Source organism: Solanum tuberosum, unplaced genomic scaffold (assembly GCF_000226075.1).
Source record: "Solanum tuberosum cultivar DM 1-3 516 R44 unplaced genomic scaffold, SolTub_3.0 scf00045, whole genome shotgun sequence".
Lineage (NCBI taxonomy): Eukaryota > Viridiplantae > Streptophyta > Magnoliopsida > Solanales > Solanaceae > Solanum > Solanum tuberosum.
In genome coordinates, this window is record NW_006238972.1 from 829,273 (window position 1) to 846,469 (window position 17,197).

Genomic DNA, 17,197 nt, shown 5'->3' on the forward strand with positions numbered 1-17,197 from the left:
ACTGCTAGACTGATGGCCTAAGGAGTGGGTCGACATGAGGTTCATCCCGAGAGGGTGAGCCCTAGTCCCATATCCTAACATTCAGCTCGAGAGAGTGAGTGGGGTAAGGCGTAGGCTGGCCTTCTGCGGCAAATGGGTGTCCGAGAGGAACGCATTTGAAACGGGGTAAGTTACCCGAGAAGGAACTTATTTTCATCTAAAGCTTAGCCAAGTCACTATTATCTTGCAAATTTCCTATCGAAAGCATGTACCCAACGATTTATCTCAACTTGTATTGCGGTCACACCCCAAGAAGTTCTCCCCATACTTGATTTTCCTTATTCTTGTTGTTTTTATTACACTTGTGACAAAACCCCCATTTGTTATGACACTTTTGTGTCACCCCCTTTGATTTATTATGTTTTTAATCGTTAATATCTTTAGGTACTACTAGTTAGAACTAAATTTTACTTTTCTATAAATTCTCAAATCCACTCCCTTGGGACACGACCCCAACCCTTGGTTGGGTTACTATATTATCGACGATCGTAGACACTCGTACTAAGGTTAGTGTTGTTGGTCACGATAAGCATCAAAATGGTGCTGCTGCCGGGGAGTGGTGTCACGTGAAGATGTAGATTTCTAGAGTTTTTGTTCTTTTTAGTGTAGTTTTTACTAATTTTACTTTTAGTTTTGTTTTTCGTTGTTTATTATTTGTGTATGCAGGTCCTCTGAGCATGACAGAGGGAGTGGGTGTCAAGCCAGTTGAAGCAGATCAAGAAGTCGAGGGTGACTTCAAGATAGCTACACTGGTATCTCAACTAAATGTCTTGACCACCAAAATATCTGAGGTGGAAAACTAGTGCAAACGCCAAGGGAGGTACATACCTCTTTATGCGCGGAAGAAGTCTAGAGAAGATGAGAAAAGTCATGTTGAGGGCACACTTCAAATCATTCTCCAAAAGATTACCGATCAAGATCAAGTGTTGGACGAAATGAGAGAGAATGTTGAAGCGTTGAATCAATTGATTGGATCTCATTCTTGATCAATCCAGCACATCAGATCACTCTTGATGTTTGCAATGCCTCAGCTCCATCCAAACGATATATTGAGGTTACCTAGTGACATTAGGCTTAGCTCTAATAACAGAGAGTGAGGCAGGACCTATGCCGACCCACGACGTTAAATAAGGCACTTCTTAGGAGGCAACCCAAGGTTGTAAATGTAGGATTTTACTTTTATAACTAATGGTGTGTTAATGTAGCAGGTTAAAAATGAGATAAGTGTGGAAAACTTCAAGTTGGCGAGCAACAGGTCCATTCAACGATTCGCCTAATAGGTCGGCGAGCTCGGCTGAATCCACCGTTGGGATCAATGCTAGTATATTGCAGAGCCTGTAAAACTCGGCGAACTTGAAAAGCAGCTCGGCACATCGCCAACCTATTCGGCAATCTCGATGCAGACCGCCGATTTTGCCCCCAGAAAATTAAAGATTTTGAAGAAAGGGCGGGATAAAAGACTGCTCGGTGCTTCGCCGAGTGGTTCGCCGAGTGCGGCTAACGTCGCCGAATGGACAAGAACTAAACGGTTATATAAACGCCAAAGGTCAAATTTTTGAATCTCTCACTTTCCCTGGTTTCCAACTCTCTAAAATCACACCAAAGGTATTATTTTCTAGATTTTTGCCTTAGATTAGTATTTTAGTCGGTTATTAGTGCTTGGGGTTCGATTTCTTTTCTGTCTAGCATTACAAAAAGCCATTTGATCGGCATCAAAGGTCCTTCTAAGGTGACTCAGGGCAGTGATGCCCAGATCTCTAGCACTAAACAGGGCACTGATGCCCAGACAGATGGAGCGACTATGTAGACAGGACCCCATCTTTACCTCCCTCTCTGTCTTTCTTTATTCTTGATTCTGAATATTTTGTTATTTGCATTTTAGGGCAAATGATTTTGTTTGTGGTGGGGTGAGGCCCACCTTTTATGTGTGCTATTAATGTTCGTGTTTTTGTGTTGTGAGCTAAAATTTTGCGTTAATAATGCTTTGTGTGGATGTTTGAGCTTATGGCTCATTTTATTTTATTTCAAAATAAATTTTGACCCGTCCGAAATTTTTTGCCACTTCTTGTGTGTTGAATGTGGTTGTTCTTATGCAAAATTTGAATCTCGGTTTTGATCAATACCGATGACTTGAATAGTACTCTCAATCGAACGAACATGAATGTGCCCCTACAATATGGCCAAATGAAGTTGCATAGACAATATGTGAACTCTTTGCATCTCGTTTTGACTAGCCAAGTATTAAATTGAGTCTCTTGTGATGACCGTTGCACACTAGCAAAAATGTAGAGTCTTGTTTGACTAGTAGTGTCGATACCTAGTGTTCTGAGCTTACTTTGAAACATGCATGATAGATCCTAGAATTTACCCCGTTGGTCCGATCGACTAAGTAAGGCTATCTCTTGTTATGATCTTAGGCAACTTTAAAGAGTGTGAACCAATTTGACATATACCTCTTTTGTGGCCTACCTTGTGAGTGTGTGAATCTCTTTTTAACACCCCTTCAGCCTGACCTTTCTTTGGATGAAACTTGATGAAAATTAGACCTTTCTTTATCTGCTACCTATAATTCTCTTGATTTGTGGTTAGTTGAATAACCAACTTAGGCCAAAAGCCTAAGTTGGGGGTGTGGTGAAAAGAAAAGAGAAAGTCAAGAAATGCAAGAACAGTCTCCCTTAACCCATGGAGTTGAGAAAATTGGAACCCCTCCATATAAAAAAAATAGAAGAAGTAAAAGAAAAGAAAAAGAATGAAGAAGAAATTTGTGGAATAAAGTACCGAAGAAATGGGGAGTCCGAACAATCCATGGGAAGTGAATGATGGGATGACTTAAGAGCACTAGAAAAAATGATAAAGGGACGGGAAATGAAGTGTTGTGAATACCACATCTCATGAGGATAAGAGTCACTGAGCCAAAATGACCATACCTTTGCACTTAGCCCCATTACAAGCCTTAGAAAAACCTTTTTGATCTTGAGTAAGCTGAAACAAATGTCGATTGGAAAATACGGACAAAGCTATGGGTGAAAGCATGCATTGTATTCATCTTTGTGAGTGTGAGCGTTGCATTTTATTCCGGAACTTTAATTGATTAAACCATTATATGTGAGTATGGAATCATTCTTTGTGTGAGGGCATTCGAACACTTTGGTTGAACTTGAACTTGCATATGAAGCAAGTATTGTGAGCATGAGACTCTTTGATATTAGTTAGTCACTACTTGAATCATTGAGTACACATTTGATCTTTGCATAAGTAAATTGAGTCTTGTTGTGTGCATTCATAATCGAGTCTTGTGTAGCACTGTTTGAGACATCCCTTTTTAAGCGGCTGAACTTGAGTTTGCTTGAGGACAAGCAAAAGTTTAAGTTGGAGGTGTTGATGAGTCCACAATTTGGACTCATTTAAGGCTTTATTTTAATAAAAATAGTGTCCTCAAATGTTTATTTTGTCTCAATATTTGATGAAAACTATTAAGTTTTAGATATTTGAAGTTTTAACGCAAACATGGACACTTAGGCGCAAAAAGGAACAAAGAGGCTGGAAAAAACGTAAAAACTGAAGCCTGGGCTTTGCCAATCACTCTTGTCGAATTGCCGAAGGGAAGCACTCCACCCTTTGTCGAGTACACGAAGCGCTGAAGGAAATGGATCAAAAAGGCGATGAAAGGAGCATTTGGCGCTTCGCCGAATAGTTTCGCGAAGCAATACCATACCGCCCAATGGTCCAGAACACAAACATTCTGAAGGCAAAGCACAGAAGGCGATGAACTAGAAGAAGGGCGATTCGCCAAGTCATTTGGCGATCTCGACTAACCTCGCCGAACGGTCCGCCACAACACTAAATCTGAAAACTATAAATACTAGCCTTAGTTATTATTTTTGAGAAGTGGAACATTTTTATTTTTATTTCCAGAATAGAATAGTACTTTTTGGGATATTTTCTCTCAAGTTTGGAGAGGGTTTTTGGGAGACTTGAAGAAAGAAGGATTTTATCTTCCTCAAGTTGGAAGTGGGTCTTCTCCATTCTTCTTTCATTTTCTTAAATCAAGTTTTAATTCCTTATACCCATTTGATTTTAGTATCATTTTAGGTGTATTTTGTTATTTCTTGATTTGTGGCTAAAAACCCGCATTCTTGGGGTGTGATTTAGCAAGTATGTGTTGATATTGTTGTTGGGACTTGCTTGCTAATAGAATAGATGTATTTTAATGGTGATTTCACCTAGTGGTTGTAGTTTAATTTAATGGGTTTGTAGTTGCAAGTACAAAACCACCTATGTGTTTGCGGCTAGCCCGAGATGGAGGTTGCGAAACCAAGACCGCTAGACTGATGGCCTAAGGAGTGGGTCGACATGAGGTTCAACCCGANNNCAACATGAGGTTTAGCCCGAGAGGGTGAGCCCTAGTCCCATATCCTAAAACTCAGCTCGAGAGACTGAGTGGGGTAAGTCGTAGGTTGGCCTTCATGCGGCAAATGGGTGTCCGAGAGGAACGCATTTGAAACGGGGTAAGTTGCCCGAGAGGAAACTTATTTCCATCTAAAGCTTAGCCTAGTCACTATTATCTTGCAAATTTCCTATCGAAAGCATGTACCCAACAATTTATCTCAACTTGTATTGCGGTCACACCCCAAGAACTTCTCCCCATACTTGATTTTCCTTATTTTTGTTGTCTTTATTACACTTGTGACAAAACCCCCATTTGTTAATTGACACTTTTGTGTCACCCCCTTTGATTTATTATGTTTTTAATCATTAATATCTTTAGCTACGACTAGTTAGAACTCAATTTTACTTTTCTAAAAATTCTCAAAACCACTCCCTTTGGAACACGACCCAAACCCTTGGTTGGGTTACTATATTATCGACGATCGTAGACACTTGTACTGTAGGTTAGTGACGTTGGTCACGCTAAGCATCATTCTCCTATCTTTACCCAGAGATCTGAAAGATCTTATCATCACCAAGATTATTGATAATATTTTAAATGAAGATTTCTCTCACATTCTTGTAGAATATTATTCAGATGATTATCTGACATATTATTTCTCTGAATAATGACGAAAGTATGTTATGTTTGCAGGATGAATCCACCATGGATTAACATCAAAGGAAAAGGAAGGGGAAGATCGGCCCCAGGAAGAGGACCGTCATACGGAGCCATGGCAAATTCATCACAAGGATCGTCATACAGATCCTCATCAAATTCCCCAGTTATACAATTGGGAAAAAGAACGTTGATCAACAAAAAGACTTCTTCCCAAGAAGAATCTTTATCCAGTTCAAAGCAAATGGTTAATTTGGAAGATATTCCAAAAGATAGTCCATTAAATGCCCATATGCAAGCTTACTTGGAAGGTCAAAAGCAAAAAGTGACTTTTGCTTCCATCGCAAAAGAGGATACTGATGATATCAGATCCTATGAAAAATTGCAAAAGAAAGAAATGATTTTTCTTTTAGAAAACTCTGATCTTCAGAGAAAAGATGAACCTTGGAAGATATTTCAAAGGTATTTGATAAATGGATTATACTATCTGGGTGAGTCATACAAAACTCAGTCTTATTGCGAAAAGATCTTGATAAGTTCAGGAAGTGCAGAATTTCAGCACTTTGCAGGCATGGGTCATAACCTTCATGAGAAAAGTTATAACTTTTCCAAAATCATTATTAAATAGATCATATCTGTTGAAGATTGGGGTATGTCTACCATGAAAGAAATGCAGATAAACCTCAACAACACCAAGATGAGTTTTACTTATTGGGATTATATCCAAGCATTTGATAAAGTACTTTATTACAATAATGATAAGCATAAACACACTTGTTTAATAAAGGTGTGTGCAAAGAATTTTGCAGAGCCAATTCCTAATTGGTTCATAAATTGGTGGTCATACCACGGTCCAACACTTCAAATTCTACCGAAACAATTCCTAAATTTATATAAAAATTGGACTAAAGTATCGCCAGATTTGAACAGATTATATCATGCAAATTTTATCTGCTGGTTAGAAAAGATTGACCAGATATATCTTTTTTATAGAATTCTCAAATCCGTGGATTCACAAGTGGACTCCTGAAATAGGATTCACGGAGGAAGATATTCCTTGTCTTTACCGAATTTATTACAATAACTTCTGGGATAAACTGAAGAAACAAGACCCCAAGACTAAATAATTAATCAGTCAAGAACTGCTAGACTCCACTAGCGAAAAACTTAAGGAATATAATCAAATCCTACAAAAGGGAATCGTTAATGATACCTCCGTACGACATATCCCCAGGAGGATCTCTTTTCAAGAAAGAGACAAAGAAAATATGATTCAAGATTATTTAGAAGAAGTAAGAAAAAAATTACTTCAAACTATCACTCAGATAGATAAATTTGATACTTCAATGAGAAGCGAAACAAGTATTGATACCGCCAGAGAATCGGAGCAGATGGAAACCGACAAGATGCTAACCACTATCGAGTTACAAGATGCAGAATATTTCCTGCAGCAGATGAAAGCCATGGAACAGCAACATAAAGGAAGAAACATAGCCATGTGAAAACAAGCCTACTCAACAGTAGAAACACTGTTCTTTAACAGTAGATAAACTGTTTAGGGACCCAGATAGTGGGACCCCTGTACTGTACATAGATTCCTTATGTTTTTATTTTATCTACATAAGCTTTAGCTTTCTTTGAGAGAAGGGCATCAGAAAAAAATCATATCGCTTTCTCTTTTTTAGTTGTACATCTATTGTAAAGATATCTCTCTAAGTACTGTTCCGATATCCGAAAAATAAATAAACCGGTTAGTTCTACAGACTTGAGTATTGGTGACAACCATCCTTTAAAGGTATTTTATATTCTTTTCTTCCCTTTTAGCGCTGTCTCTCCTAGCCAGGACTATGTTCGGCTAAAGATTTCATATCTATGTTGCATAGCTAACTTTTCTCCTATATAGACCATGAATGGATCTAAGCTTTTTGTAAATATAAAGGAATTTTAGTATGGATTCTTGACTTAGTTCTGAGATCGAGGTACAGTCGGATCTAGTACTACTTTTATTGGCTTTGCCTTAGTGGCTTCGTCTAGCCAGTTGTGGTTCTCGGCCCGAAAAAGAAGTTGAAAGTAGGGCGTCTTATACCCGGTTAGAACTGCCAGACACATGGGCTCAATAAGAATTATGTATTAGAGTCTTGACAAACCCTTTGCTCAGGTAAAATTATCACCATGCAGTCCGAGAAACTATGCCAAAATTCTTGTGTATTTCGATTCTTTCACAACCGGACTACCGCTAGCATAAAGATGCTTAAGTTGCTAGATCTCTGACCGGGCGAACTACCGCCAGGTCTCCAATCTCGATACTTTCGAAGGTGGCCTACCGCTAGCTTAAGGATGCTTGAGTTAATGAAGCCGCACGATCTCGGGATGTACCATGAACCGGTTCAATAGAGGAAATATGATAGACAACAGGCATAAGTCTACGACTTGATAAAGAATGTCTATTATAACCGTGATTCACAGAAGACATTAATTGTATTTCTCAAGAGTTTTATGAAACTTGTGCTTTAAATAATCAAATTATGTATTTTGTTCCTTGGTTTATAACCACCTATTTACATTTGTATATCAATGTTATTGAACGAACTTACAAAGATGGGAGTGGTAATCTTTTGAAAGCCATCTACCCTCCTCAATCATCGTTTGTTTTGCCAAATAATACTGGTATTACCTTTTCAGCTTTTCAAAAATTTATTGAAAAAGATATTGCTTCTATCAGTAGTACTGAAATTAATAAACTTATTACCCAAAATAATTATTTGAGCCTTTATGTTAAAGTTTTGGGCGAGCATATAAGCTCTCTTGATAAAAAACTTGATGATTTGACTATTTTGATAAAAGATATAAAAGCTGATATGGCTAAAGCAAACCCTGTTCTTACAACAGATATTGCTTCTACTTCTGAAAGAAAACCCACGGTCGTTTCTACTCATGTTCAAAGACCTCTTGAAATTACAGATTTTAAATTTGGTTCTGAAAGGAATTGGAAGAACTTCTTGATAAAAAGTTTTCTGATATAGATTTTAAAGAGCTTATTGATAAAAAGCTTTCTAGTTTAAATTTTAAAGTTATCAATTTATCGCAAGATTTTGCTGATAAAATAAAGACTACCGGTGATTTTAAAAATCAAGTTTCTTCAGAGTTTAATAAACTCAAGGGCTATCCCAAGAAAAACAGTGGGTATGCGACCAAGCCAAGTATGAATACCTATTATTATCCCCGTCCTACCCCTCAAGATGTTTTGATTGAAGAGCCTGACTGGAATCAGACTAATACTTCTTACAAAGGTGCCGAAATTTATGAATGAAATCTTGATGGGTTAACAGATAGACAGTTAACCATTCTTGTTCATAGGATGCATATGTATGTAACTATCTGTAAATGTTTTAAAACATGGATATGACTATCTGCAAGATGATTGTGGCAGGTTTTACCAGCCAACTTCGAGGCTGCTGGGATAACTATCTTAATATGGAAGAGAAAGCTTACATTATTAATGCGGTGGCTACCGATGAAGGTATTGATAATTTGGGAATGGCTCTTGTGAAGAACTGAGAAGACAATGTTTACACTCTAGTTCTCACTATTCTGGAGCATTTTAATGGTAGATTTACTAACAGCATGAGACTGTTCGTACCCTCCTTAACGGTCTAAGATGTCATACCTTAGGATTTTTCAGATGGTATAGAGATACCTATCTTAGTAGGGTTATGGAATTACCCAAAAATAAACTGGAGTATTGGAAAGCTAAGTTTATAGACGGCCTTCCCCCTTTATTTGCTGAAAGAGTTCGTAAGGCTCTCAGAGGCAATAATATTGAAATCCCTTATAAGGATTTAACTTATGGAAAGATTATAGGAACTTGCACACAAGAAGGTTTGAATTCGTGCAATGAACTGAAGATAGGTCGACAAATTAAGATGGATAAATTTAGAGACAAATCTCAATTGGGAGATTTTTTAGCACAGTTAGATTTATCCGATCCTACTACTAAAAGCGGCAATAAAGAGAGGTATTATAAGTCCTCAAGAATCGAATGTTCCTATAATAAAAGGAGGTCTCGACGAAGATCCAAAGAGGAACGACAAGCTAGAAAGAGCTCCCATAAATCTAATAGATTTACGAAAGATAGATCAGGAAAAGATCTATCCAAAGTAAAATGCTACAGGTGTGTTCATTTTGGTCATATTGCACCGAATTGTAAACAGAATAAGTTGAAGACCCTAGAACTTGATGGAGAAACCTATGATAAGGTGTATGGTTTGTTATACACTTCTGGTTCAGACGACGATTACGAATCAGATTCAGGTTCGGATATTGAATTGCTTGATTTATCTGACAATGATAATAATACTACTAATCCTTGTACAACTAGTCAGGGTAAGGATTGCAATTGTGAAGATGATGAAACTTATAAACTTCAATCGCAATTTCAAGATTTTAATATGAATACAATCACTTCTGATAATTTGATTGAGCTTTTAAAAGAAATTACTGATAGTAAGATTCGTGAGAAAATCATTGATTTAGCTACTTCTAACGAAGCAAGTTCTAGTTCTTCTAAACCTTTTGAAAACAAGAAGAACGATTCAAATGATTTTGCATATTCAGCTCCTTACTCTTTAAAAGAGGTTGATGATCGTCTTTTAAAAAGAAATACTTTTCCCTAAAAAGATTCTTCCTTCGATGATTTGAAAATTGAAGTTGAGAATTTGAAAAAGGAGATTAAATCTCTAAAATAAAATCAGTTGATTTGTGATCATAGAATTACTCAGATTGAGACGCATAATTCTGGAAAATAAATTTTTAAAAAATAAAGGTAATGCTGAAAACCATGTTGAAAAACCTATTAATCTTGATCCAAAACAAGATATGTTTTTAGGAATGATGCAAATTGTTACTGCTCATAAATGGTATATTAAATGCACTATTTTGATTGATAATGATTTTTCGATTACTAACATTGCCATGATTGATAGTGGTGCAGATGTTAGTTGTATTCAAGAAGGCTTAGTGCCTACAAAATATTTTCAAAAAACTACTCATTTGGTTAAGTCTGCCTCCGAACATGCTTTAGGTATAAAGTATAAATTACCTAACGCAAAAATTTGTCATAATAAAATCTGCAACCCTCATTTCTTCTTTTTGGTTAAAAATCAATTAAATCCTCCAATTATACTTGGTACCCCATTTATAGATGTGATTTATCCTTTTACAGGTATCGACTGGAAATGATTTTCCGCCACTTACAAAGATAATGAGATAACATATTCTTTTGTTACAAATCTGGTAACCAGGGATATTAATGCTTTAATTAATATGAAGCAGAATCATATAGATTCCTGACAAATGGAATTGTTTAGCATGAATATATTCAATTCTCTGAAACCTTCTAAAGTACAGGAAAAAATCAAATTGATTTCCGAGCAGATCGCTGTTGATATATGTGCAGATCATCCCAGTGCTTTTTGGAATCGGAAAAGGCACATTGTAACTCTTCCATACGAAAATGGTTTCTCTGAGGACGATATCCCTACTAAATCTCGGCCTTGCCAAATGAACGCAGAGTTAGTAGAATTTTGCAAAACTGAGATTGATGATCTCTTACAAAGAGGTATGATTAAATCTTCCAAGTCTACTTGGTCATGCATAGCCTTATTTGTTAATAACGCGATTGAAAGGAAACAAGGAGTCCCTAGATTGGTTATTAATTATAAACCGTTGAACAAGTTTTTAAAATGGATTAGGTATCCTATTCCAAATAAAAGAGATTTACTGTCAAGATTATATGATGCCAATATATTTTCAAAATTTGATTTAAAATCAGGTTATTGGCAGATACAAATCTTTAAAGAGCATTCTTATAGAACAACTTTCAATGTCTTGTTTGGACAATACGAATGGAATGTCATGCCTTTTGGTTTGAAAAATGCTCCATCTGAATTTCAGAAAATTATGAATGATATTTTCAACCCATATATGGATTTTATTATTGTCTATATAGATGACATTCTAGTATTTTCTAAAACGTATGAAATGTATATCAAGCCTCTTGATATTTTCAAGAAAATTATAATACAAAACGGTTTGGTTATTTCAAAACCAAAAATGAGTTTATTTCAAACAGATGCTCGATTTCTAGGACATCAAATTTGTCAAGGGAAGGTCACTCCTATTCAAAGAGCTATTGAATTTGCCTCAAAATTTCTTGATGTATTTCCAATCAAACTATTTTGGTGGAAACCAATTTTGCAAGGTCCACTACTAGAAGACCTATTAAGTGGGAAGAAATAGATTGCCCAACTTCATGGACTCTCAATTCGGTTATATCCCCAAATCAGTTAACAAATGCTGTTACTAATTCTGAATTTTCTCATATTTCTCAAAATCCCGATGGAAGGATTAGTATTCAGTTTGCAGATAATAGCTATGCGCCTCATAGGCAGTCTTTTACTAACAACAGGTTAATGTCTTCTGTGAATCACGGTTATAATAGACATTCTCTATTAAGTCGTAGACTTATGCCTGTTGTCCATCATATTTCACCTATTGAACCGGTTTATGGTCCAGCCCGAGATCGTGCGGCTTAATTACATACTATTGGTTCTGATGACAACTCTATGGTCGAGAAGGTAAAGATCAACCCACGAACTAATATAGTTCAGGTAAATGGTGATGCTTTTGATAAGGATATTCCTTCTGATAGATATTGCTTCTACTTCTGAAAGAAAACCCACAGTCATTTCTACTCATGTTCAAAGACCTCTTGAAATTCAAGATTTTAAATTTGGTTCTGTAAAGGAATTGGAAGAACTTCTTGATAAAAGGTTTTGTGATTTAGATTTTAAAGAGCTTATTGATAAAAAGCTTTCTGGTTTAAATTTTAAACCTATCGATTTATCGCAAGATTTTGCAGATAAAATAGAGACTACCGGTGATTTTAAAAATCAAGTTTCTTCAGAGTTTAATAAACTCAAGGGCTATCCCAAGAAAAACAGTGTGTATGAGACCAAGGCAAGTATGAATACCTATTATTATCCCCGTCCTACTCCTCAAGATGTTTTAATTGAAAAGCGTGACTGGAATCAGACTAATATGTCTTACAGTGGTTCCAAAATTTATGAATGGGATCTTGATGGGTTAACAGATAGACAGTTAACCATTCTTGTTCATCGGATGCTTATGTATGCAACCATCTGTAAAAGTGTTAAAAACACAGATAGGACTATCTAGAAGATGATTGTGGTAGGTTTTACCGGCCAGCTTCGAGGCTGGATAACTATCTTAATATGGAGAGAAAGCTTCCATTATTAATGCGGTGGCTACCGATGAAGGGTATTGATAATTTGGGAATGGCTCTTGGGAAAAATTGAAAAGACGCTGTCTACACTCTAGTTCTCACAATTCTGGAGCATTTTAATGGTAGATTTACCAACCAGCATGAGACTGTTCGTACCCTCCTTAAGGGTCTAAGATGTCAGACCTTAGGATTTTTCAGATGGTATAAAGATACCTATCTTAGTAGGGTTATGGAATTATCCGAAAACAAACTAGAGTATTGAAAAGCTAAGTTTATAGACGGCCTTCCCCCTTTATTTGCTAAAAGAGTTCGTAAGGCTCTCAGGGGCAATAATATTGAAATCCCTTATAAGGATTTAACTTATGGAAAGATTATAGGAACTTGCACACAAGAAGGTTTGAATTTGTGTCAATGAACTGAAGATGGCTCGACAACTTAAGATGGATAAGTTTAGAGAAAAATCTTAAATGAGAGATTATAGTAATAATAATAATTATAATAATTATAATAATAGTAATAATAATAGTAATAATAAGAAATTAATATTCCATAATTTTAGAACTTCTCTCTCATCTGAGCTCTAGCGCACGTTAGTGTGCACTAACTTGCACCTCGTCGGAAATGGGGAGGAGACGACCACGCAGAGCAGCGCGAAGACATCGCAAGGAAGAAATACTTCATGGCATTAGCACTAGCACTAATAAAAAACGCAGGCAGCAAAACAAAGATTCGAGACAGCTCTGAGCACTCCAGAAGGAACCAATAATATTTCGGAGGTGAAATCAGATAAGAGCAAAGGGGAAACTGCAAGGGAGGAACAATGGCCGAAACTAACGCAATACAGAGGAACTGGAGGAAACAACAACCAATCTTTGCAAGGAATGAATGGAACAGTAACAGAGGACAGATCTGTAATTAAGCTGAATATGCCTAAAAACACTAGAGAATCCATGGGCGAACTTGTTTGCTACGAATCGTATGGCTACTAGAGGTATGAATCTAACTTACATACCTCCAATAATTGTTGAAGGAGAAAAGGTCGTGGAAATACTGGCTGAGGATATAGCTCAGGATGAAAGAAATGGAAACCTTCAATGGTTGTTTATGTGGTGGGTACTGCACCATCAATAGGAGCTATGGAGAGATTCATTCTAAGTCAGGGTAATTTCTCTAGTAAACCAGTGGTACTAGATCATGCTGATGGATACTTTGTCATAAGGATTGCAAATGAGGAAGAAAGGGATAGAGTGCTATGTTCAGGACCTCAATACTTACTAAGGAGACCAGTTATTATGAAGCCATGGGATCCAGATTTTAACTTCAAGGAGGAAATCCTCACTACAATTCCATTGTAGGTCAAGCTTCCAAACCTGCCTTTAAACTGCTGGAACTCTGTTGTGCTTAGTAAAATAGGTAGTAGTCTGGGGAAGCCTTTGTATGCAGATGAATGTACTACACAAACAAGTAGAATCTCATTTGCTCGAATACTTGTTGAAATGGACATAACAAGGATACTACCTACTGTGATCAAGATTCAGGATCCAAAGGGGAGAGTTATTAAGCAACAAGTGAGGTAAATGTGTAAAGCAGAACCAAAAACACATCAGCACCTATTTTTTGCATGTAATATGGTAAATGTGATATGCCAAAGGTTACTTCATTAGTTGTCCATCAACGCAGTGCAGGATGGAATGAAGAGCTAGAATGGGCTACACTACATGCTAACAGGAAAACTATACAAGATGAAGTTTATAGAATGACATTGGCTGGAGTTGTTTACTACATTTGGCAAGAGAGGAATTACAGAATTTTTCAGCAAAGGGAGAGGACCATAGAGGAGATTACAAAACAAATCATTCAAGAAATTCATTGTAGAAGTAGCATGATTCCTAGAATGGCTAATGTAATGCAGAATTTAAATTTCTATCCTTAGTTGGTTTTCTAGCATAAGAGCCTGGCAAGGGTGATGGGCTTTGAGACTTGGGAATATGTCCATGTCCTAAGCTTCAAATTTTTACATCTTGAAAATCTGGTAATATAATTACAGTTACCAAATAATAATAATAATAATAATAATAATAATAACAACAACAATAATAACAGTTTAGTGATTTTACAATTCTAAAAAAATATTTAAAAAAATTGATTGACAAATTCATAAAAACAATAACCATTCAAGGAATTAACTCAAAAGACTCTCCTAATAAAAAAACATTACACATTTACTCTTAGAGATAGGGAATTAATTGGTTATTTTGCAAATGATAATTACTCCTATTACACTTCAAATATTCTCATATTTTGTATTTAGAAAATCTATTTAATTTATATAAAAATATATATTTTAAAATTTTAATCAAAATCAATATAATTTTATCCTCAAAACACAAAAGAAAAAACCTTAGGGGCCATACTTAGTAAGCCTTTTGTCACGGACTTAGACTAATCTTTCAAGATCTTGTAAGCTCAAGTAAGCCTTTGAAATCTAAGATCACTGAGAGAATGTAAAGAAAGACTTAGAAAGACATGAGAAGTTTGGAAGAAAACTTTTGTATTGCTTGGAGAATTACCTACAGCTTGGTTGATTGCTTGCTTCAAGCTTGGATGATTTACAAATGAATGTCCCATCTATTTATACTGCAACCTAGGGGCTAAAGTGCAAATAATATTTACTTTATAAGTCCCTCTAATAATTACACTTTGGTCCCATTCTAAAATTCTCTACATATTCTAGGGAATTCTAAAGCCTTCTTGGAAATTATCTAGGGAGTTCTAGAGTGTACCATTAACCTCCCCACAACTCTAGATTCTTCTCCCTTATTCCAGTGCCAAATTTGAATGGTGAATTTGCGGGGCATGACACTCTCCCCCACCTGTTGATGCGACGACTGCATCGCGTTGTTGCATGGTCAACCGAGTCCTGTCTCCTTTCATGCGCGACCAATAGTCTATTAAATCGATAAAGGCCCTCGTGCAACTCCTTCAGCTGCTTTCTTATCCCTTCTAGCCCAGTCTTATGATCTACCTCCTTCCTAGGAGGCAAGCGCCTTGGCAGCTTCTTTGGCATCACGACATTGTTCATTTCTGGACCTTCTCTATGCACGGTGGTGAGGAATCTTTACCATCATTGTCTTCTTTCGAACTTGCAATGGTGGCTACGAATTTTGACTCACTACAAAAAAACCTTGAATTGCCAACAAAATTATTCGTTGCTAAATTGATTAAATTGGTTGGCAAATGATTTTTCCAACCGAATGCCAACTAATGTTAATCTGTTGCTAAAAAGCTTGTCACTAAATTTTACCAACCCATTTCAGTTAGTTGGTAAAATTACCAACTAAAGATCAGTTGGTAAACACATAAAAGACTTGTTGGTAATTGTTGAAATGTGCCCTTGAAATTTTCGTTGGTAAATTCACCAACCAATTTTCGGTTGGCATATTTTTGGGAAGTTTACAAACGAAGAGAAAAGAGTTAGTAAATTTGGTTCTTCACTATTCAATTATGTTAGTGATATGTTGGCAAATATACTAAAATAAAATAAAATGTTGTTAGTATTTGGTTAGCAATTATATGACAGATAACTTGGTTGGTAAGCTCGATAGTAAATTCACCAAAATACATTGGTAATCAGTTTGTAATTTCGGTTAAGAAAAAAATGTGTTGGTATTTCGTTGGTAAATTACCAACGAATTTTAAATCTGTAACTAAGAATGACTATCTACTCATGTAACTTATGTTACTAATTGGTTAGTATTTTAGAAACACAAAAAGCTCATTAGTAATTCGTTAGGAAGCTTACTAACTTATTGTGATTTTGTTGGTAATAAATATTATTTATGGTCAATATTCGGTTAGTGAATTGATAATGTATATTGCCATATTACTAAGTAAATGGTAATTCGATAGTAAAGTTTCACTTTATATATTTATATTAATCAATAGCTTTTATGAATCTTAAAAAGTCTGAAAACATAATAAAATCCAGTGATCCTTTGATAAATTATAACTTGACTAAAACAATGCAAAAGCTAAGATGAAGAGTTCAAAACAAATCCAAATACAGAAACAAACAATGAAAGATATGCCTACAATAGTTTGGAAATTTTAAATGACTCATATCATCATTTGATGATGGGTCATGTCTAAGCTAATGTGGTGTACCAGTTGGAGGTGTACCAGTTGGAGGTGTACCAACGGGCAATGTACCAGGGGTGGTTTAGGCAGCCCAGCTATGAGGATGGGCAAACGTTCTTGGAGAATCTTATCAACTTGCTCTTGCATTTCTAGCTGCATTTCGTTTTTCATTTCTTCACGCAACTCTTCTCTCATATCATGTTTCATCTCCTCCTTCATTTCTTGAACGTATTCCTTCACTCAAGCATCAAAACTACAATCTTGAGGTTGAGAAGTTGAAGCAGATGATGAACCAATGTTCTCATAGAAAACAGCTTGAGAACCAAGACCATATATACATGCCTTCTTAACCCTACCCATTTCATCCATGTAAATCTTTGAAAAATCTACTGTCGGAGACTCGCCAGATTCATCTACAAGCTGAGATGCAGATGTTATCTTAGACAATACAGCATCCTGAAAAATAAATAAATGATATTATATTAAGAAAAAATGTCTAGCGATTATAAGTATACAAGACAAATGATATCAGTCGACCATCTTTGTCATTGACAATACCTCCACCACATTTATCATTTCTACAGCTGCAATTAACATTTATTTTGACATACGCACCTGTAGTTCATATTCAGTGTACAAAAATAGTCTTTTAGGGACTAAGTTTTTTTTTT